The sequence below is a fragment of the Salmo salar genome, chromosome ssa10 (assembly GCF_905237065.1).
Source record: "Salmo salar chromosome ssa10, Ssal_v3.1, whole genome shotgun sequence".
NCBI lineage: Eukaryota > Metazoa > Chordata > Actinopteri > Salmoniformes > Salmonidae > Salmo > Salmo salar.
Genome location: NC_059451.1, coordinates 45002502 through 45026182, shown reverse-complemented (window position 1 = coordinate 45026182; position 23681 = coordinate 45002502).

Here is a 23681-nt window from a genome sequence, read left to right as displayed (position 1 = left end):
TAAAGCCAGTGACTGATGTGGTGTACTCCTCAATACCATCGAAAGAATCCCGGAACATGTTCCAGTCTGTGATAGCAAAACAGTCCTGTAGTTTAGCATCTGCTTCATCTGATCACTTTTATATAGACCGAGTCACTGGTGCTTTCTGCTTTAAATTTTGCCTGTAAGCAGGATTCGGGAGGATAGAGTTGTGGTCGGATTTACCAAATGGAGGGCGAGGGAGAGCTTTGTACGCGTCTCTGTGTGTGGAGTACAGGTAGAATCTAGAATCCCTCTGGTTGCACATTTAACATTTAACATGTTGATAGAAATTTGGTAGAACTGATTTAAGATTCCCTGCGTTAAAGTCTCTGACCACTAGGAGCGCCGCCTCTGGGTGAGTGGTGTCCTGTTTGCTTATTTCCTTATACAGCTGACTGAGTGCAGTCTTAGTGCCAGCATCTGTCTGTGGTGGTAAATGAACAGCCACGAAAAGTATAGCTGAAAACTCTCTAGGCAAGTAGTGTGGCCTGCAATTTATCACAATATACTCTTCTTCAGGCAAGCAAAATCTAGAGACTTCCTTAGATTTCGTGCACCAGCTGTTGTTCCCTGTGGCTCAGTCAGTAGAGCATGGTGTGTGCAATGCCAGGGTTGTGGGTTCAATCCCCACGGGGGGCCAGTACAAAAAAAAAAAATGCATGATATGAAATGTATGCATTCACTACTGTAAGTCGCTCTGGATAAGAGCGTCTGCTAAATGACTAAAATGTAAATGTAAAATAATGTTGTTTACAAATATGCACAGACCGCCCCCCTTCGTCTTACCGGAGTGTGCTGTTCTATCTTGCCGGTGCAGCGTATATCCCGCTAGCTGATGTCGTCATTCAGCCACGATTCCGTGAAACATAGGATATTACAGTTTTTGATGTCCCATTGGAAGGATATTCATGATCGCACGTCATCTAATTTATTGTCCAATGATTGCACGTTGGCGAGTAGTATTGACTGTAATGGCAGCTTTCCCACTCGCCTTCTCCGGGTCCTGACCAGGCATCCGGTTCTTTGTCCTCTGTACCTGCATCGCTTCCTCTTGCAAATAACGGGGATTTCGGCCCTGTGGAGTGTTTGGAGAATGTCTTGTGCGTCTTCCTTATTGTAGAAAAGTGCACACATCCAACAAGGAATGCACTGGCTAATGCCTTACATACCCACCAGGCACTGTCATGAAGAGCTATCTAAATGGAAGCTAAAGAGGCTTTGCATTGCAGAGGAGCTAGAGAGGCTTCGCATTGCAGAGGAGCTAGAGACTATTCCCATTGCAGGGGAGCTAGAGAGTCTTCCCATTGCAGAGGAGCTAATGAGGCTTCACATTGCAGAGGAGCTAGAGAGGCTTCCTATTGCAGAAGAGCTAGAGAGGCTTCCCATTGCAGAGGAGCTAGGGGCTTCCATTGCAGTGGAGTTAAAAAAGGCTTCCCAATAGCAGCGGAGCTAGAGAGGCTTCCCATTGCAGAGGAGATAGAGAGGCTTCCCATTGCAGAGCACCTAGAGGGGCTTCCCATAGCAGAGGAGCTAGAGAGGCTTCGCATTGCAGAGGAGCTAGAGACTATTCCCATTGCAGGGGAGCTAGAGAGGCTTCCCATTGCAGAGGAGCTAGAGAGGCTTCACATTGCAGAAGAGCTAGAGAGGCTTCCTATTGCAGAGGAGCTAGAGAGGCTTCCTATTGCAGAGGAGCTAGAGAGGCTTCCCATTGCAGGGGAGCTAAAAAGGCTTACCATTGCAGAGGAGCTAGAGAGGCTTCACATTGCAGAGGAGCTAGAGAGGCTTCCTATTGCAGAGGAGCTAGAGAGGCTTCCTATTGCAGGGGAGCTAGAGAGGCTTCCTATTGCAGAGGAGCTAGGGGCTTCCATTGCAGAGGAGCTAAAAAGGCTTCCCAATAGCAGCGGAGCTAGAGAGGCTTCCCATTGCAGAGGAGATAGAAAGGCTTCCCATTGCAGGGGAGCTAATGAGGCTTCCCATTGCAGGGGAGCTAGAGAGGCTTCCTATTGCAGAGGAGCTAGGGGCTTCCATTGCAGAAGAGCTAAAAAGGCTTCCCAATAGCAGTGGAGCTAGAGAGGCTTCCTACTGCAGAGGAGCTAGAGAGGCTTCCCATTGCAGGGGAGCTAGAGAGGCTTCCTATTGCAGAGGAGCTAGGGGCTTCCATTGCAGAGGAGATAAAAAGGCTTCCCAATAGCAGCGGAGCTAGAGAGGCTTCCTACTGCAGAGGAGCTAGAGAGGCTTCCTATTGCAGAGGAGCAAGAGAGGCTTCCTACTGCAGAGGAGCTAGAGAGGCTTCCCATTGCAGAAGAGCTAGAGATGCTTCCTATTGCCGAGGAGCAAGAGAGGATTCCTACTTCAGGGGAGCTAGAGAGGCTTCCCATTGCAGAGGAGTTGGAGGCTTCCCATTGCAGGGGAGCTAAAGAGGCTTCCCATTGCAGAGGAGCTAGAGAGGCTTCCCATTTCAGAGGGTTTAGAGAGACTTCCCATTGCAGAGTAGCTAGAGGCTTCCTATTGCAGAGGAGCTATAGATGCTTCCTGATGCAGAGAGACTTCCTATTGCAGGGGAGCTAGAGATGATTCCCATTGCAGAAGAGCTAGAGAGGCTTCCTATTGCAGAGAAGCTAAGAAGGCTTCCCATTGCAGAGGAGCTAGAGAGGCTTCCCATTGCAGGGGAGCTAGAGAGGCTTCCATTGCCGAGGAGCTAGAGAGGCTTCCTATTGCAGAGGAGCTAGAGAGGCTTGTCATTGCAGGGGAGCTAGAGAGGCTTCCCATTGCAGAGGAGCTAGAGAGGCTTCCTATTGCAGGGGAGCTTGAGAGGCTTCCCATTGCAGGGGAGCTAGAGAGGCTTCCCATTGCAGGGGAGCTAGAGAGGCTTCCCATTGCAGGGGAGCTAGAGAGGCTTCCCATTGCAGGGGAGCTAGAGAGGCTTCCCATTGCACAGGAGCTAGAGAGGCTTCCCATTGCAGGGGAGCTAGAGAGGCTTCCCATTGTAGGGGAGCTAGAGAGGCTTCCCATTGTAGGGGAGCTAGATAGGCTTCCCATTGCACAGGAGCTGGAGAGGCTTCCCATTGCAGAGGAGCTAGAGAGGCTTCCTATTGCAGGGGAGCTAGAGAGGCTTCCCATTGCAGAGGAGCTAGAGAGGCTTCCTATTGCAGGGGAGCTAGAGAGGCTTCCCATTGCAGAGGAGCTAGAGAGGCTTTCCATTGCAGGGGAGCTAGAAAGGCTTTGCATTGCAGGGGAGCTAGAGAGGCTTCCCATTGCAGGGGAGCTAGAGAGGCTTCCCATTGCACAGGAACTAGAGAGGCTTCCCATTGCAGGGGAGCTAGAGAGGCTTCCCATTGTAGGGGAGCTAGAGAGGCTTCCCATTGCACAGGAGCTAGAGAGGCTTCCCATTGCAGAGGAGCTAGAGAGTCTTCCTATTGTAGGGGAGCTAGAGAGGCTTCCCATTGCAGGGGAGCTAGAGAGGCTTCCCATTGCAGGGGAGCTAGAGAGGCTTCCCATTGCAGGGGAGCTAGAAAGGCTTCGCATTGCAGGGGAGCTAGAAAGGCTTCGCATTGCAGGGGAGCTAGAGAGGCTTCCCATTGCAGGGGAGCTAGAGAGGCTTCCCATTGCACAGGAACTAGAGAGGCTTCCCATTGCAGGGGAGCTAGAGAGGCTTCCCATTGTAGGGGAGCTAGAGAGGCTTCCCATTGCACAGGAGCTAGAGAGGCTTCCCATTGCGGAGGAGCTAGAGAGTCTTCCTATTGTAGGGGAGCTAGAGAGGCTTCCCATTGCAGGGGAGCTAGAGAGGCTTCCCATTGCAGGGGAGCTAGAAAGGCTTCGCATTGCAGGGGAGCTAGAGAGGCTTCCCATTGCAGGGGAGCTAGAGAGGCTTCCCATTGCAGGGGAGCTAGAGAGGCTTCCCATTGCACAGGAGCTAGAGAGGCTTCCCATTGCAGGGGAGCTAGAGAGGCTTCCCATTGTAGGGGAGCTAGAGAGGCTTCCCATTGTAAGGGAGCTAGAGAGGCTTCCCATTGCAGAGGAGCTAGAGAGGCTTCCCATTGCAGAGGAGCTAGAGAGGCTTCCTATTGCAGGGGAGCTAGAGAGGCTTCCCATTGCAGAGGAGCTAGAGAGGCTTCCCATTGCAGGGGAGCTAGAAAGGCTTCGCATGCAGGGGAGCTAGAGAGGCTTCCCATTGCAGGGGAGCTAGAGAGGCTTCCCATTGCACAGGAGCTAGAGAGTTTTCCCATTGCAGGGGAGCTAGAGAGGCTTCCCATTGTAGGGGAGCTAGAGAGGCTTCCCATTGCACAGGAGCTAGAGAGGCTTCCCATTGCACAGGAGCTAGAGAGGCTTCCCATTGCAGAGGAGCTAGAGAGTCTTCCTATTGCAGGGGAGCTAGAGAGGCATCCCATTGCAGGGGAGCTAGAGAGGCTTCCCATTGCAGGGGAGCTAGAAAGGCTTCGCATTGCAGGGGAGCTAGAGAGGCTTCCCATTGCAGAGGAGCTAGAGAGGCTTCCCATTGCACAGGAGCTAGAGAGGCTTCCCATTGCAGGGGAGATAGAGAGGCTTCCCATTGTAGGGGAGCTAGAGAGGCTTCCCATTGCACAGGAGCTAGAGAGGCTTCCCATTGCAGAGGAGCTAGAGAGGCTTCCTATTGTAGGGGAGCTAGAGAGGCTTTCCATTGCAGGGGAGCTAGAGAGGCTTCCCATTGCAGAGGAGCTAGAGAGGCTTCCCATTGCAGGGGAGCTAGAGAGGCTTCCCATTGCAGGGGAGCTAGAGAGGCTTCCTATTGTAGGGGAGCTAGAGAGGCTTCCCATTGCACAGGAGCTAGAGAGGCTTCCCATTGCAGAGGAGCTAGAGAGGCTTCCTATTGTAGGGGAGCTGGAGAGGCTTCCCATTGTAGGGGAGCTAGAGAGGCTTCCCATTGCACTGGAGCTGGAGAGGCTTCCCATTGCACGGGAGCTAGAGAGGCTTCCCATTGCAGGGGAGCTAGAGATGATTCCCATTGCAGGGGAGCTAGAGAGGCTTTCCATTGCAGGGGAGCTAGAGAGGCTTCCCATTGCAGGGGAGCTAGAGATGATTCCCATTGCAGGGGAGCTAGAGAGGCTTCCCATTGCACAGGAGCTAGAGAGGCTTCCCATTGCAGGGGAGCTAGAGAGGCTTCCCATTGTAGGGGAGCTAGAGAGGCTTCCCATTGTAGGGGAGCTAGAGAGGCTTCCCATTGCACAGGAGCTAGAGAGGCTTCCCATTGCAGAGGAGCTAGAGAGGCTTCCTATTGCAGGGGAGCTAGAGAGGCTTCCCATTGCAGAGGAGCTAGAGAGGCTTCCCATTGCAGGGGAGCTAGAAAGGCTTCGCATTGCAGGGGAGCTAGAGAGGCTTCCCATTGCAGGGGAGCTAGAGAGGCTTCCCATTGCACAGGAGCTAGAGAGTTTTCCCATTGCAGAGGAGCTAGAGAGGCTTCCCATTGCACAGGAGCTAGAGAGGCTTCCCATTGCAGGGGAGATAGAGAGGCTTCCCATTGTAGGGGAGCTAGAGAGGCTTCCCATTGCACAGGAGCTAGAGAGGCTTCCCATTGCAGAGGAGCTAGAGAGGCTTCCTATTGTAGGGGAGCTAGAGAGGCTTTCCATTGCAGGGGAGCTAGAGAGGCTTCCCATTGCAGAGGAGCTAGAGAGGCTTCCCATTGCAGGGGAGCTAGAGAGGCTTCCCATTGCACAGGAGCTAGAGAGGCTTCCCATTGCAGGGGAGCTAGAGAGGCTTCCTATTGTAGGGGAGCTAGAGAGGCTTCCCATTGCACAGGAGCTAGAGAGGCTTCCCATTGCAGAGGAGCTAGAGAGGCTTCCCATTGTAGGGGAGCTAGAGAGGCTTCCCATTGCACAGGAGCTAGAAAGGCTTCCCATTGCAGAGGGGCTAGAGAGGCTTTCCATTGCAGAGGGGCTAGAGAGATCAGAGATCAACAGTGATGATGATGATTTGTCCGGAATGATTATGTCACCATCTTGTCACCAATAAGAGATTATAAATTGTGATACACTGAGAGATAAGGGAGCCAGTGGAGACTACATACACACACACACACACACACACACACACACACACACACACACACACACACACACACACACACACACACACACACACACACACACACACACACACACACAACACACACAACACACACACACAACACACACACCCTCACTCAGGGCTTAAGTACCTGTTAGTATGTATGTCTCCTGTTCCAGAGAGTGTGTGGTGTGTGGAGGGGGGCTGGGAGGTGGTAATGTTATCTTGTACCCTTCAAGTGAACGTGTGGGTCAAGCGATAAGTTAACAGACAACAGACAACAGAGAGGCTGGTCTTTGGGGAGGAGTGTCGTGATAATTAGCTTTCTCCAGTCTGTCCCACTAATCCAGGCTAACGCCAGAGATCAAACCCATGCAGACTCCCTTCTCCCAGGACACACACACACACATACAGAAACTGACATACTGCCACATACACACACGCACACACAGACACACACACACACATACCCACACAGACAAACACACACACACACACACACACACACACACACACACACACACACACACACACACACACACACACACACACACACACACACACACACACAGACTGCAGGTATATATCATTGTGTAATGATCGATACTGATGTTGATACAGAAATAGGGTTTGACACGAGGGTTCATTTATCAACACTGTTACGTTTGAAAAATTCTAATTTCAGCAATTGTTTTGCTTTTGTGTGCATGGGTGCATGGAAATATCTCAATTTAAACCTCACTCAAGCAGTTTGATACATTCCATACTGCTTTAAGTGGCTGAAAGTCCATTTTTCATACTGCATCAATATCTTATCCACACATGAAATCTACACTAAACTAGAAGTAATCAATTGTGTATGCATATGTTTTCACTTGCTAATGTCCTGTGTGTGCACATTGGCCTAAGTGTTTGTCCCTGACCCTGTTAGTGCGTGTCTGTCCATCAGTGTACCTGCCTCCTGGCAGCCCATCAACCCAACACACATAATGTCAACCGAAGGGGAACGAGATCTCCTCTCATCTCCTCTTCCTAAATATTTACTAATTGTTTTCCCAGGGCTGGGGCTGTTGATCCCAGTGACACACACCCTTATGGTGTTGCAAATGCCCGCCATTAATAAACAAATGAGGGCTCAACCCGCAGGTCAGGGTGCTCAGCTGGCCCATTTGTGTCGGGCCACGACTCTGGGCTCGACAGGGCCGTCACGTCTGCCGTCATGTCAAACACCCCTAACCTTGTCTTTGTGGAGGGGTGGGGGGGAAGAGAGAGAGCGACACGGGGGGAGACAGTCAAAGAAAGGGGGAGACCCACACCCCCCTACACCCTCCACCCCCACACACACCACATACAAAAGGGTGGTTAGACATTCACAGCATCCTCCCTCACATGTAGCCTTAGCCTGCTGATTAGTGTGAGTGACAAAGTGGCGCGCCGAGTCCACTCAGGCCTTCATAATACATCTATCAGGGACTAATAGAATAGCATCAATCCTCCCACCTTCTCTCTCTCTCCCCCCCAGGGGTCACTGTGTCGGGGATGGAGTGGCCCCCCTCCCGGCCCCCAGGCCCCCTCCTCTGGGATTGTACAACTGTTATTATTCAATTACGCTCTTTTCTTCCCATTTAAAAGACCATGATATCATTATCACTTAATGAATATATATAATTGGATCTTGGCCGCAGCGCTTCCCCCTCCTTGCCTGCCTGATGAATACCATTCACTATTCATTCGCCCTGCACTCATCTTCCCCAGACCCATTTATTATGAACTCTGAGATGAGCAGGAGCCTATGGTGGTGATGATGATGATGGTGATGATGACAGAAGGAGTTTGTAATTAGCTCAGTGTTCATTCGATGCTTCGTTTTTTTTTAAGGATAATAAAATGAAACTGTAGTCTTGGTTGAGGGGTTGAAAAGCTGTGTGTCATGCCTCCAGGGTTGGTGTAAGTCTACAATAACTATGATGGACATTGGAGAGGGAGGGGAGATAGGAGAGATAAGGAGAGATATGGAGAGATTGGAGAGATAGGCAAGATAAGGAGCGATAAGGAGAGATAAGGAGAGATTAGGAGACATAGGTGAGATAATAAGAGATAATGAGATAGGAGAGATCAGAAGATAGGCAAGATAGGAGAGATAAGTATAAATAGGAGAGATCAGGAGATAGGAGATATCAGGAGATAGGAGAGATAAGTAAATAGTAGAGTTAGGAGAGATAAGGAGATAAGAGAGATAAGGAGATAGGAGAGATAGTGTAAAGATCATAAGTGAGATGAAAGGATAAAGAGCAACATGAAAGGAGAGATTCAGAGTGGATTTCTGTTCAAAACATTAATACATTGTATCTGTGGAATGGCTCAATAATGTGTCCACAACATATTTTTGAATCTGTAACATATTCCCCTAACATATCCCCTTATCAATCTCTTGCCTGGACAGAGTCCCAGCGGTATTAAGACCCCTGATAGCCACAGTCATGGCTATCAATATCCTCTCAATCTGCCACAAAACAATGAGAGGGGGGATAAAGAGGGTGATGAGCACCACTAAAAACATTGATTTAGCATTCATCCACTTCATTTGAAGGGGGGGGGGTCTGTGAAAAGGCAGAGAGGGGTGTTTAGCCTCCCCATTCAGGTTTTTGCCCTCTCATTGAAAACCAAAAGCAACCATCCCTCCCCTCAACATTGTCAGGGGTAAATGTGGCATGGCGGGACTGTGGGGTGTATGTGTGTGTGTGTGTGTGTGTGTGTGTGTGTGTGTGTGTGTGTGTGTGTGTGTGTGTGTGTGTGTGTGTGTGTGTGTGTGTGTGTGTGTGTCTGTGTGTGTGTGTGTGTGTGTGTGTGAGAGTGTGCATGTGTGTGCGTGAGTTTGTGTCATTAATCCTGGTTAAGCAGACAGTGTTGGCAGAGTGGCAGAGCCCCAATCCAGCTGCTCCCCCCGTGGAGACACTTCACAGAGACCCCCTCTACCTACCCCCTGTTCCCCCCTCTACCCCCGTCCTTCCCGTCCTCCCTCTCTACCTCCCTCCCTCCATTCCCCTCTACCCCCTCCCCTGTCCCCCAAACCCCTCAGCTCCTCCAACAGGAGTAGCTCAACCCCCCGCCCCTATCCCCCTCTCACATCCCCATCATACATCAGTCCAAACTAAATGTACATTAGGCCCTCCTCTATCAGAGGACTAGGCGGTGCTGAGCTCAAGCAGAGAGCTGACATCATTACTGAACACATGACCGTCATTCATTACCCCTATACACATCTCTGGATTGTACCAAAGTTCATGCATACCTAAGTGCAAGTTTGTGTTAAAAATTAAACACTCTTTTAGGAGGACAAAGGACTTTCTGAACTGTTGACTTTGAGAGGGTCTTTCTTACCCAAACCATGATGTCTCAAGTCACTGGAGAGTAGACAGGGACTTTCTACCCTCCCCTCTCTCTGTCCTCCTTTTCTCTCCCCTGCCTCATCCCCTGGCTCTCTCCTCTTCTGATCAACTCTGCATCTCTCTCCTTCTCTTCTGATCAACCCTGCCTCTCTCCTCTTCTCTTCTGATCAACCCTGCCTCTCTCCTCTTCTCTTCTGATCAACCCTGCCTCTCTCCTTCTCTTCTGATCAACCCTGCCTCTCTCCTCTTCTCTTCTGATCAACCCTGCCTCTCTCCTCTTCTCTTCTTATCAACCCTGCCTCTCTCCTCTTCTCTTCTGATCAACCCTGCCTCTCTCCTCTTCTCTTCTCTTCTGATCAACCCTGCCTTTCTCCTCTTCTCTTCTCTTCTTATCAACCCTGCCTCTCTCCTCTTCTCTTCTGATCAACCCTGCCTCTCTCCTCTTCTCTTCTGATCAACCCTGCCTCTCTCCTTCTCTTCTGATCAACCCTGCCTCTCTCCTCTTCTCTTCTGATCAACCCTGCCTCTCTCCTCTTCTCTTCTTATCAACCCTGCCTCTCTCCTCTTCTCTTCTGATCAACTCTGCCTCTCTCCTCTTCTCTTCTTATCAACCCTGCCTCTCTCCTCTTCTCTTCTGATCAACCCTGCCTCTCTCCTCTTCTCTTCTGATCAACCCTGACTCTCTCCCCTTCTCTTCTGATCAACCCTGCCTCTCTCCTCTTCTCTCCTCTTCTCTTCTTATCAACCCTGCCTCTCTCCTCTTCTCTTCTGATCAACCCTGCCTCTCTCCTCTTCTCTTCTCTTCTGATCAACCCTGCCTTTCTCCTCTTCTCTTCTCTTCTGATCAACCCTGCCTCTCTCCTCTTCTCTTCTGATCAACCCTGCCTCTCTCCTCTTCTCTTCTGATCAACCCTGCCTCTCTCCTCTTCTCTTCTGATCAACTCTGCCTCTCTCCTCTTCTCTTCTGATCAACTCTGCCTCTCTCCTCTTCTCTTCTGATCAACCCTGCCTCTCTCCTCTTCTCTTCTGATCAACCCTGCCTCTCTCCTCTTCTCTTCTGATCAACCCTGCCTCTCTCCTCTTCTCTTCTGATCAACCCTGCCTCTCTCCTTCTCTTCTGATCAACCCTGCCTCTCTCCTCTTCTCTTCTGATCAACCCTGCCTCTCTCCCCTTCTCTTCTGATCAACCCTGCCTCTCTCCTCTTCTCTTCTGATCAACCCTGTCTCTCTCCTCTTCTCTTCTGATCAACTCTGCCTCTCTCCTCTTCTCTTCTGATCAACCCTGCCTCTCTCCTCTTCTCTTCTGATCAACCCTGCCTCTCTCCTCTTCTCTTCTGATCAACCCTGCCTCTCTCCTCTTCTCTTCTGATCAACCCTGCCTCTCTCCCCTTCTCTTCTGATCAACCCTGCCTCTCTCCTCTTCTCTCCTCTTCTCTTCTGATCAACCCTGCCTCTCTCCTCTTCTCTTCTGATCAACCCTGCCTCTCTCCTCTTCCGTACTCTGATTCCTCTCTCCGCCTCTCCGGGTAGGCACAGAGGATGGAATGGCAGGTAGCCTAGCGGTTGGGCCAACAACCGAAAGGTCGCTGGTTTGAATCCCTGTGCTGACTAGGTAAAACATCTTGAGCAAGACACTTCAACCTAATTGCTCCTGTAAGTTGCTCTGCATAAGTGTACATAAAAAAATACTTTATTGGTCAAATAAAATTGTATTAATCACATAGTTTACAGCAGGTATAAAAGGTGCAGCGAAATGCTTATGTGCTAGCTTCCTCAAAAATGTAGTACATTCATCAATATTAAAAATAACAATAAATGTAAAGTAACACAGATCTCAGCAACTCCTCTTTCAGACAAAATGTTAAGGGAGCAATATCGACATCTTGTCCTCCTTATGGAGTAGGAATACATTTGTCTGAAATGCTTTCCACTTTCTACCACTTTCTGTTGCGTCGTGTTGTGTTGCCTCCTCCTCCTCCTTTTATGAGTGATACATTGTTTACTCTCCTCCCCTCACCGGTGGAGATATATTTGCGTTGTTTTGTGTTGTGTTGTGTTGTCTCTTCTCCTCCCTCCCTGCATGAATGACATATTAGTGTTGCCTCCCCTCACCGGTGGGGATATATTTGCGTTGTAGAGCTCTGAAAGCAGCTGGAGAAGGAGCGACTGCCTGGGTAAAGGCACCTGAGTGCTCAGCGCTTCTCTTTAATTGCTTCATTATCGTCCACGCTAATCCCTCTCCAATTTCCACACTCTCATTTTCACCACTCATTTGTCCCGGTCCCTCTCTGGCTTTCTCTCCTCTCCTCTAACACAGGGGCTGCATCTCAAATGGTACCCTATTCCCTATGAAGTGCACTACGTTGTTGTCAAAAGTAGTACACTAAATAGGGAATAGGGTGCCAATTGAGACGCAGACAGACCACAGCGGCTGCAGCATAGGTACCTATTTGCTTTCCAAGGCAATGATAACAATTGATGCTCCACTCGGCTCCGATGCTTGTTTCATAAACCTGTTTTAGCCGGCTAAACAAGGAGAGGCTGATAAACAGAGTAGAGTAGAGGTGCCAAGGCAGCGAGTCTCAGAGCATCACAGAACCATTTGTCTCTGTAATTATGCTTTAATTACAGCTGTGTATGCTAATACCCTAAACATTTGCATAGAACATAAGATATACAACTTCCTGCATCTCTTTATAGGAAGAGCTATAGGCCTATAAGGGATGAGAGATTCTGTATGTTTATTGTGATGGGACAACATTCTGTTTAATTACATTGGGGAAATGTTTAGATAAAAAACAAGGGCATATTTATTGTTGTATTTTATGTTTTCATTGTGTTAGGTAATCATGTAGCAATGTTCCAACATCATGGTAAATCTTATACCTAATAGCTAGAACACTGGAACACTGGAAAAACACAGAATACTAAAGTGTTTGTGGTGGCAACAATATGTGAACAAACGCTTAGATCAGTGATCACTTACAAATCCCCTGGTATAGCGTTAAAACACTGTTACTTGTTGTTCTATCCAGTCTATTTCTATGACCGTGTCTGACATCACGCTGCTGTCAGCCTCCGTCGACAGCTCTGCTGCAGCGCCACTGAGGCGTTCAGACACACTTACTTTAACTACATGCCAACGGCTATTAACATACAAATGACCTGCACTTAACCCATGATACAGATACCACCAAATACCACCAAATGCCACCAAATGCTAAGGATCCGCCATTCACGGATAAATAACCCGATAGAGACTGATATGACGCGTGCAGAAACTCCATTATGTGCCATTTTGGCTCAAATCAAAGTAATTTAATTGGCTATTATCTGATGGAGATAGGGAGAGACGAGGGTGGTGGTGGTGACCTCCTCTCTGATGGAGATAGGGAGAGACGAGGGTGGTGGTGGTGGTGACCTCCTCTCTGATGGAGATAGGGAGAGACGAGGGTGGTGGTGACCTCCTCTCTGATGGAGATAGGGAGAGACGAGGGTGGTGGTGGTGACCTCCTCTCTGATGGAGATAGGGAGAGACGAGGGTGGTGGTGGTGGTGACCTCCTCTCTGATGGAGATAGGGAGAGACGAGGGTGGTGGTGGTGGTGACCTCCTCTCTGATGGAGATAGGGAGAGACGAGGGTGGTGAGGGTGACCTCCTCTCTGACGGAGATAGGGAGAGACGAGGGTGGTGGTGGTGGTGACCTCCTCTCTGATGGAGATAGGGAGAGACGAGGGTGGTGGTGGTGGTGACCTCTCTGATGGAGATAGGGAGAGACGAGGGTGGTGGTGGTGACCTCCTCTCTGATGGAGATAGGGAGAGACGAGGGTGGTGAAGATGATGGATACCTACTCTCTGATGGAGATAGGGAGAGACGAGGGTGGTGGTGGTGACCTCCTCTCTGATGGAGATAGGGAGAGACGAAGGTGGTGGTGGTGGTGACCTCTCTGATGGAGATAGGGAGAGACGAGGGTGGTGGTGGTGACCTCCTCTCTGATGGAGATAGGGAGAGACGAGGGTGGTGGTGGTGGTGACCTCCTCTCTGATGGAGATAGGGAGAGACGAGGGTGGTGGTGGTGGTGTCCTCCTCTCTGATGGAGATAGGGAGAGACGAGGGTGGTGGTGGTGGTGACCTCTCTGATGGAGATAGGGAGAGACGAGGGTGGTGAGGGTGACCTCCTCTCTGATGGAGATAGGGAGAGACGAAGGTGGTGGTGGTGACCTCCTCTCTGACGGAGATAGGGAGAGACGAGGGTGGTGGTGGTGGTGACCTCCTCTCTGACGGAGATAGGGAGAGACGAGGGTGGTGGTGGTGGTGACCTCCTCTCTGATGGAGATAGGGAGAGACGAGGGTGGTGGTGACCTCTCTGATGGAGATAGGGAGAGATGAGGGTGGTGGTGGTGGTGAGGATGATGGCTACCTCCTCTCTGTGTGGCATGTGGGGGAGTTGCTCTCTGCTATAATTCTATAGCATGATGACCTCATAGGTCCGTGACTTAGTCACCCTGCACCGCAACAACAAGTCTGTCACATGAAACTTCTGACCACTGTTACTGAGACTTCTGGGAACAACACTAATACAGTCAGCTGAACAAAACAGGACACTTTTTCCACCAAAACATAGCTTCACGGGAAACTAGATGATTGCCGTTGTAAAATAAGGAACATATCCCCTAATTTGACTCTGTTCAATAGAAATGGCATTATGTGTTATATGGAGAAGCACCATGTGGATATTTAGATGTACAGTATATGTGTACACTTACATCTAGTTTCACAGCTGATTGATTATCAAATGAAATGTGGACTGGTCATAGCAAGCGCAAAATGCTCTCTAAGATATGGTGTCTGTCTCTCTCTCTTTCTCTCTCCTGCTCTCTCTCTCTCTCTCCTCTCCTTCTCGCTCTCTCCTCTCTCTCCTTTTCTCTCTCTCTCTCTCTCTCCTCTCCTTCTCGCTCTCTCTCTCCTCTCCTTCTCGCTCTCTCCTCTCTCTCTCTCTCTCTCTCTCTCTCTCTCTCTCTCTCTCTCTCTCTCTCTCTCTCTCTCTCTCTCTCTCTCTCTCTCTCTCTCTCTCTCTCTCTCTCTCTCTCTCTCTCTCTCTCTCTCTCTCTCTCTCTCTCTCTCTCTCTCTCTCTCTCTCTCTCTCTCTCTCTCTCTCTCTCTCTCTCTCTCTCTCTCTCTCTCTCTCTCTCTCTCTCTCTCTCTCTCTCTATCACCCGTGGCCCTGTGGTGGTTTTGAGACAATCCCCCTCCTCCGACCTCACCATAACAGCAACACCACACAAGCCCCTCCATTGGACGTGTTAGACATTGTTAGACACAATCAATATCTATTTGGTGACCTAACCCGTCTGGCCAGGCAGGAAATCTAGCAGCGTATGAAGTATTTCATCTGGGCCGACCCTGACCTGTGACTTCTGACCTGTCCACTGCTCGGGCCCCAGCTAGCAGTCCTATAGGCTCCTCAGGGCATCCAGCTCCATCACAGCCAGTAAACACAGACAGGAAGTTGTTCCCCACTTGTCACAATGTTGGTGACAACTGACACCTACCTCTCTTCTTCTTTGTCTCTCTCTTTCCAGCCTGGTTGATTTTTCTCTCTGTCTCTATGTCTTCTTTTCTCTCTCTCACACACTCATAAATGGTTTAGTTGACTCTTGCTGTGTCCTAGATCGTAGGCCAGCTATTCCCCTCTGCTTTACCCCATTCACAATTCTAAATCAAGTATGTTTACATTATGGAGATATTCTGAATTCCAAGCACAGTTTCCTGGCATTTCCAAGTATTTCACTATCAGTAGCCTTGTTGTTTCTTTCTAGATTTGTTGTGTCAAGGGAAATTGAGATAGCAACACCAAGGAGGAAAACACTAAACAAACACTGAAGAAAAACAAATCCTGTTTTCCTCCGGGCTCATCTGTCTGACAGCCTGCAGTTGAAGAAAGGAGGGAAAGAAAAAAGAAGAAACAAAAACTGGACAAATCTGGCCTGTCCTCCAATCCCTCATTCACCCAACACTCATCCATCCTGAGTGCAGCTCTTAATTTGGTCCTGCCAGAGACCGGGAAACAAGAGACGTTCACCATCAGAAACAAATGATCCTACCAGGGAGTGGCCACAACTCAGCGCTAGTGCCAACCGTTTCCAAAGCTACACAACACAACCACTTCTTGGAAGCCACACTCTGTTCTGTTCTCCTCTAACTCCTGTGTGTTTCATTGGTATAACAGGTTTGATTCAGTAATGGTTGCTCTGAATTGCCTTCTGCTAGAAAATATCACAGCATCAATTATGCATCATCTTGATCATTATCAGGGCTCGTATTCATAAAGTGTCTCAGAGCAGGAGCACTGATCTAGAATCAGTTTTGCCTTTTAGATCATAATAAATCAGATTACATGGAGAGTGATCCTAGATCAGCACTCTTACTCTGACACACTTTATTAATGCGGTCCAGATGTCCCGTTATAACACATTAGGGACATGCTGAAGTATGTGTATTGTGGAGACAGTGGGGACAGTAGGGTGGAGTGTGGTGTGTATTCTGGGAACAGTAGGGACAGTGGGGACAGTGTGTATTGTGGGGACAGTGAGGACAGTGGGGACAGTAGGAACCGTAGGGACCGTGGGGACAGTGGGGACAGTGGGTACAGTAGGGGAAGTGTGGACAGTGGGGTGTCGTGCAGTGACCTGTGTGACTCCCCTGATGTCATCCTAATTTTACTATGAAACCAGAAGCCTGCCATCCTCCTCATGTGAGGGGTGAGTAAGGAGCCTAGAATACACTGGCAACCTGCCTGTCCTGTCTTGTCCCGTCTGTTCTGTCCTGTCCTGTATGTCCTGCCTGTCTGTGTAGCTGCTTCTGTCCCTGGAGCATGGTGAATGGAGTCACACACAAACTACACATATGAATGCACACCCCTGGACACATACGGTACAGTACAGAACCCATTGACACACAGCAGGGAAGTGCTGTTTGGATGAGAGAAAGAAATGCATGCGACAGACAGACAGACAGACAGACAGACAGACAGACAGACAGACAGACAGACAGACAGACAGACAGACAGACAGACAGACAGACAGACAGACAGACAGACAGACAGACAGACAGACAGACAGACAGACAGACAGACAGACAGACAGACAGACAGACAGACAGACAGACAGACAGACAGACAGACAGACAGACAGACAGACAGACAGTGTTGCAGGCAGAGTTTGGGGCAAGCTACACACACAGTGTATAATGACAGCGTTTATGGTGTCCCGCTGTCCCATACCCACACACACACACACACACACACACACACACACACACACTATACACTATACCCTATACACTGGTAGAGCAGGCAATGACACCAAGCATACGGACAGACAGCTATCCAGCCTAGCAGACACAGTAAACCACTCAAAAGGCAGGGTGAACTTTAGACTCTGGGTGACTCTGGGTGACTCTGGGTGACTCTGGGTGACTCTGGGTGACTCTGGGTGACTGCCAAACAGATGCCAGGCCACTGGGACACGGAGGCTGGACAGACGAGCCAGGAAATGGACACAGCAGAGGGTCGGACGGTTATGCTCAGAGACTGTACGACTGTCTCAAAATGCATCCCTATTCCCTACATCGTGCACTACCAGGCCATGGTCCAAAGTAGAGCACTATAAAGGAAGTAGGGTGCCATTTGACACACAGACTTGGAACGAGAGATGTGTCCCCTTCATGATTTATTGACACTATCATGACTTTTGATGACTGCATTAGATATATATTGCATCTCTGTTGCCATGACCTTGCTGTGCGGTTCGAGATTTACTGTAGCGTGGAAAATTTGCTCACAAACTGGCTCCTAAACCTACGTAAACTTCGAGTAAGGTTTTCTAATTGGGATTACTTAGGTAAATGTCACTGTAGAGGTCTCTTCTGATAAACTCCATTGAGTTACACAGAACTAACCTCAGTCAAATGTAATCAAGTTACCCACTGGGCACAGACGTCAGTTCAACATCTAGTTTGATTTACATTTTGTTGAGTTGTCAACTAACGTGAATTCAACGTGAAATTTAAAAAAAAATCACTATGTCATTGGATTTAGGTTAAAACGAAATGAAATTACTTTTTGTAATTCCAATCAGTTTTCCACATTGATTCAACATCATCACATTGATTTTTGGGGTTGAAATTACGTGGAAACAATGTTGATTCAACCACTTTTTTCCCATTGAGTAGGATTGGTGGGCTTAAAAATTGAAGAAGGGTCTCACGTCACATGAATAGGCCTATCAGTCAGGAGAAATGGCAGTGACCTGTTAGGCCTACATCTAAACAACAGTCAGTTGACCACATGCTGCGATTATCAGAAGAGATTTGGCATGGTGAAAATACAGAACAACAACTTATCTCTCAGCAGCTGTCTGCCCATCAGAATGGGGATGCAAAGGCTTAATTTGATTGTATCAGAAAAATTTCGCTTGGACAACACTCTATCCTGTCTGGGAGATTAGCCGAATGAATTCCTACCAGATGACTCTGGTTTCAGTAAATGCAATTTGAGACAACTGGACCTTCTTTGAAATGAATCAAATATTTACAGAGCGCCTAACGGGTTAAATGGGGGATGATAACTGTGTATGGAAATAAGAAATAACTGCATAACAGCTAGGCATACTGTAGAATTGTTGTGAGAAGTCAAATAACTATTCCATCATTTTGGAAATAGGTCCAAATTAAAGGAGTAGTTCACCCAAATTACAAAGTGATAAATTAGTTTCCTTACCCTGTACGCAGTCTATGGACAAGGTAAGACATAATCCACGCTTTGGTTTTGTTTACCTGGCCCCTGTATCCAAATGCTTTCATTTTAATAATAAGTTAGCATTAATAAGTTAGCATTTGGAGACAGTAGATCACCAAATAGTGTGATCAGTGAATCGCTAGGCTTGTGGAGAGTTCTTAAAAATGGCTTTTCTTATTCATTGTTAATTGTTGGAGTGGAAATAAAAGCCTCTTGGTTTCCATTCAGCTCCATTCTATTGACATTCCTGATGGGAAAGCCCAGAATTCCTAATGAGCTTCAAAACATTACAGATACAGGCAGAAATCCAGAGATCGCTCGGAGCAAATGTCCCAAACATCCCCATTTCTCTCTCTGCAAGAATCCCTGTCAACATCCCCAACACGACACCAAGGCATACAGAAGAGAAATGAATGGCAAACTTGAAATATATCTAACTTCCTTAATATTATCCTTCACTGGCTTTCTTTGCATCTAAACCATGTACATAGATGAATGACCCAGGAAGGAATTCCTGCAGCACAGCTCAATGAAATGGGTTATGCAGAGCAAATGTAATATGTGGTTTTGCTCAGACAATACTGGGGTTTGAGGGCTCTGCTGTGCCCTGGGGCTGAGGATGAAGAAGAGCAACACAGAGGAGAAAGGAGCCTTTGTGAGCTTCCTAAAGTTTGAAGGCCCCTTGCAGGATGTAGCAAAACAGGGTCCTAATAGACGTGCCACTGTAGGGCATGGTAAGAAACAACAGCAGTTACTGCTAAGGAGACACAGACACAAAACTAGAAAGATGTCATATGTGGAGTTTATGTGGAAAGGAAACTCCCCAAACTAATGCCTGGGATTTAGCTCATTAGGTTACCCAGTCTTGTGGATTCGAACCCTGGTCTTTCACACAAACACATTCCGAAGTGGAGCTAAGGTTTGTTAAGGCACATATAGTCTCTGATCCCCAGTAACATCAAGGCAACCGACGGTAAAGCACTGGGTGCTGCATGACGCCGGGCGGACACACAATTACAAATGGTTTCTCTGATTACATTTAGACACATTAAGCACTTTGTAAACATTTGATAACATTCAAAGAAGGGGGGTGGTTGTTCCAAATTAGATTACCCCTGTAACGCAAGTCATCTGATAGGAATACCTCTAATTTCTAGAATAGATTGTTTTCATGCAGAATTCTAACATGATAATTGAGTTTTCTGTTCTGAGCTCCACTCCCTGAAGTCCAGTCACATGGACACATTAGTTGGTTAGCAGGTCCTTGGTTCACTCTGGTTCATTGTAAGAGATTTGTAGGAGATTACAGGGTCTAAGAGGAAGAGACGGCCAATTTGCAATTTGCCACCGCACTTTGATGATTTTATTATGTGTTGAAATAATACAAATAGTCTGATTCTGCAGTTTAACCAGAGGCCACTCACTCAGTGAAAACAGCACGACTAACCAACAACACCCACAGACAGTCATCATTCACAAAGTTGCACTGAACAACCCAAGTCCACGGACACCCAAGTCATAGACTGTTCTCTCTGCTACCGCACGGCAAGCGGTACCGGAGCACCAAGTCTAGGTGCAAAAGGCTCCTTAACAGCTTCTACCCCCAAACCATTAGACTCCTGAACAGCTAATCAAAGGGCTACCCAGACCCCTCTTTTACGCTGCTGCTACTCTCTGTTTATAATCTATGCATAGTCACTTTAACTCTACCTACATGTACATATTACTTCATTTAGCCCGACTAACCGGTGCCCCCGCACATTGCCTCCGTACCAGTACCCCCTGTATATAGCCTCGCTTGTTATTTTACTGCTGCTGTTTAATTATTTGTTACTTTTATTTTCTATTTTTTTACTTAACACTTTTTTTTTTTTTCTTCACTTCTTAAAGCATTGTTGGTTAAGGGCTTGTAAGTAAGCATTTATTTCACTGTAAGGTTGTATTCGGCGCATGTGACAAATACAATTTCATTTGATTTGATTTGAGACGGAGATTCAAGAGATTTTCATATTACACGTATGACGTGTATGGGCTTGGAACTATAGGCTACATACGGTATGTATGAGTCCAATGCAATCTGATAGCATGGCTTTACCTTATGCCATCTGATAACTAGCCATCTGACCTCAACAACTTTCAAAGATACACTATGATAATCATACATCACCACGCCTTCATCTAAAGAGATCCTCCTTATTGCTGGACATTCCGTGGACATCCTCTGTGTTGTCAGTGTGTTTATATGTATATGTAACTGACTTGCCTAGTTAAATAAAGGTTACATTTTAAAACATTATAATAATTAAAAACCAACAGATGGCGAATCGCAGTAAACTCTGTGCAAACGAACCGTAGCTCTGACATTTATACAGGGAAACACTACATAGTCCTTCCAATTTACTAACCTCTCACAGCATCTGAGATAAAACAGTCCTTGCTTTCAGCCCCACTGAAGGCTATACCAATATTTTCTTTTAGGACTATTGGAACGTGTTAATTGAATTTTCCTGTACGCCTTTTTTGCAAGTTAGTTTATTCAACCTGTATAATAATTACATTTTACCATATTGGCAGGTAGTTCATTCAACAGTCTTATTGATTATATTTTGTGTGGATCCTTAGTAATCGAACCATTTAGATAATATGTCTGTTTACTATGGTGACTATATCATAAAACAATTCATCTAGGAGGATGGACTTATACTGTATATACAATATATACATATTTTACATATTTTATTTTTGACAATATAATACACTTCTTTCTCTGCCTTCTCTCCTTGTAAAAAAGCCAGCGATCTCATCCCACTGATAATGTCTAGAGAGAGAGAGAGAAAAGAGAGAGAGAGAGACTGCTGCTCTGCTGTAGAAATCAATCTCAGGCTACCAATTACCAAATGTCAATATCTTTAAAAGGGAATCTACACTAAATTAGCGACTGCTAACGGCACTGTCCTAGCTGGCGAATGATGTAAAGCTGTGAGTGGTATTTAATCTGTATCTCTTTCTTTATTCTCTCTCTCCTTTCTCTCTCGTTCTGCATTGCTACTGATGTTAAGTTAGCTACAGTAAGTGACTGGCAGAATGATATCCAATGTGAGACACTGCCAGATAACGTTACCCTTCAAGCACAGAGAGCAGAGCAGTCACACTGTGTACAGTGCATTCGGAAAGTATTCAGACCCCTTGACTTTTTCCACATTTTGTTACGTTACAGCCAAATTCTAAAATTGATTAAATATTTTTTTTCCCTCATCAATCTACACACAATACCCCATAATGACAAAGCAGAAACAGGTATATAGACATTTTTACAAAACTATACAAAAAAAACTACTTAAATATCACATTTACATAAGTATTCAGACCCTTTACTCAGTACTTTGTTGAAGCACCTTTGGCAGCGATTACAGCCTCGAGTCTTCTTGGGTATGACACTACAAGCTTGGCACACCTGTATTTGGGGAGTTTCTCCCATTCTTTTTGTGCAGATCCTCTCAAGCTCTGTCAGGTTGGATGGAGAGCGTTGCTGCACAGCTATTTTGATGTTCGATTGTGTTCAAGTCCGGGCTCTGGCTGGGCCACTCAAGGACATTCAGAGACTTGTCCCAAAGCCACTCCTGGGTTGTCTTGGCTGTGTGCTTAGGGTCATTGTCCTGTTGGAAGGTGAACCTTCACCCCAGTCTGAGGTCCTGAGTGCTCTGGAACAGATTTTCATCAAGGATCTCTCTGTACTTTGCTCCGTTCATTTTCCCCTCATTCCTGACTAGTCTCCCAGTCCCTGCCCCTGAAAAACATACCCACAGCATGATACTGCCACCACCATGCTTCACCGTAGGGATGGTGCCAGGTTTCCTCCAGACGTGAAGCTTGGCATTCAGGCCAAAGAGTTCAATCTTGGTTTCATCAGACCAGAGAATCATGTTTCTCGTGGTCTGATAGTCTTTAGGTGCCTTTAAGCAAACTCCAAGCGGGCTGTCATGTGCCTTTTACTGAGGAGTGGCTTCCGTCTGGCCATTCTACCATAAAGGCCATGTGTGCCTTTCCAAGTCATGTCTAATCATTTGAATTTACCACAGGTGGACTCCAATCAAGTTGTAGAAACATCTCAAGGATGATCAATGGAAACAGGATGCACATGATCTCGATTTCACACATATCTAAAAACCTGTTTTCGCTTTGTCATTATGGGGTATTGTGTGTAGATTGATGAGTAAAAAAAAATATTTTAGCAATTTTAGAATTTGGCTGTAACGTAACAAAATGTGGAAAAAGTCAAGGGGTTTGAATACTTTCCGAATGCACTGTATGTGGCCATATGCCTTGATGCCTTCACAATGCACAGGCTGAGAGGCTGCAATGTGTTTAGGATGTTTTTAATAACTTATACATAACAAATACTGCATATACAATATTAAAAAAGAATATCTAAAACAACCAGCAAGTATTAGAAAGGTAGTTCATGTATCATATCAGAATAAAAACAGTGTTTCTTGTCTTTTATAGCATGGCTTTAAATCTAAAGAGAGGAGAAAAGAACATTGACTTTTGTAAAACTGCATGTGTTCTGGAAAATCTGAAGCATAAGATGTATACGTTCACACTGTCATACTGCTTGAGGTAGAACAAGGCAATGACTAGAACCCTATTAGAAAAGATTGTGAAAAACAATAAAGGCCATAGACATACCCATGCAGTAGACTAACAGTACATCTTGACAGCCATTCATATGCAAAAATGAGGCATTTTATTTTGGTCCCAAAGCTCAAACACACCAAACATTGTAGTCACACTAAATAACATATTCAAAATTCTAAACAACCAACGCCTCTCACGTTTGTGCCAACTGACTCATTGAAATGTAGCCATCCATGTAGCCTCCTCTACTGAACAGACAACAGGCTATCTGCTATGATCTTGTGGTGGACAAGAACACAGTCCACTATAGTCCCATAAATCACATTCGCAGTGAGAGACCATTTTTAAATGCATCCTTAGTGCTGAAACTCCCTATTGTGTTGGTGTGAGACTGGACTGGACCGAGGGTGATCTCCCTCACCATCAAATCAAAAGGCAATCCTCCAGCGGCACACTGAATGGTCGAACAGCTAGAGCGCATACCAAATGGCACCATATTCCCTACATAGTGCATCACATTTGACCAGAGGGCTACGGGCAAAAGTAGTGCACTAAATAGGGAATAAGGTGCCATATGGGACTTACACATAATTACATGCACGGGGGGACTTGTGATCTTTTTAATTATTCTGTACTTCATTTCTATCCCACCATTCAAAACGCAACATGAAAATTGATTGCCTTGAAGATCCATCTTTATAATCTCTCCCAGGCCCATAAATTATCCAATTTTGGGGCAAAGAGGGGACAAGGCGTGGATGTGGAGACACAAGCGGATGTCTTTCATAGCCTATATC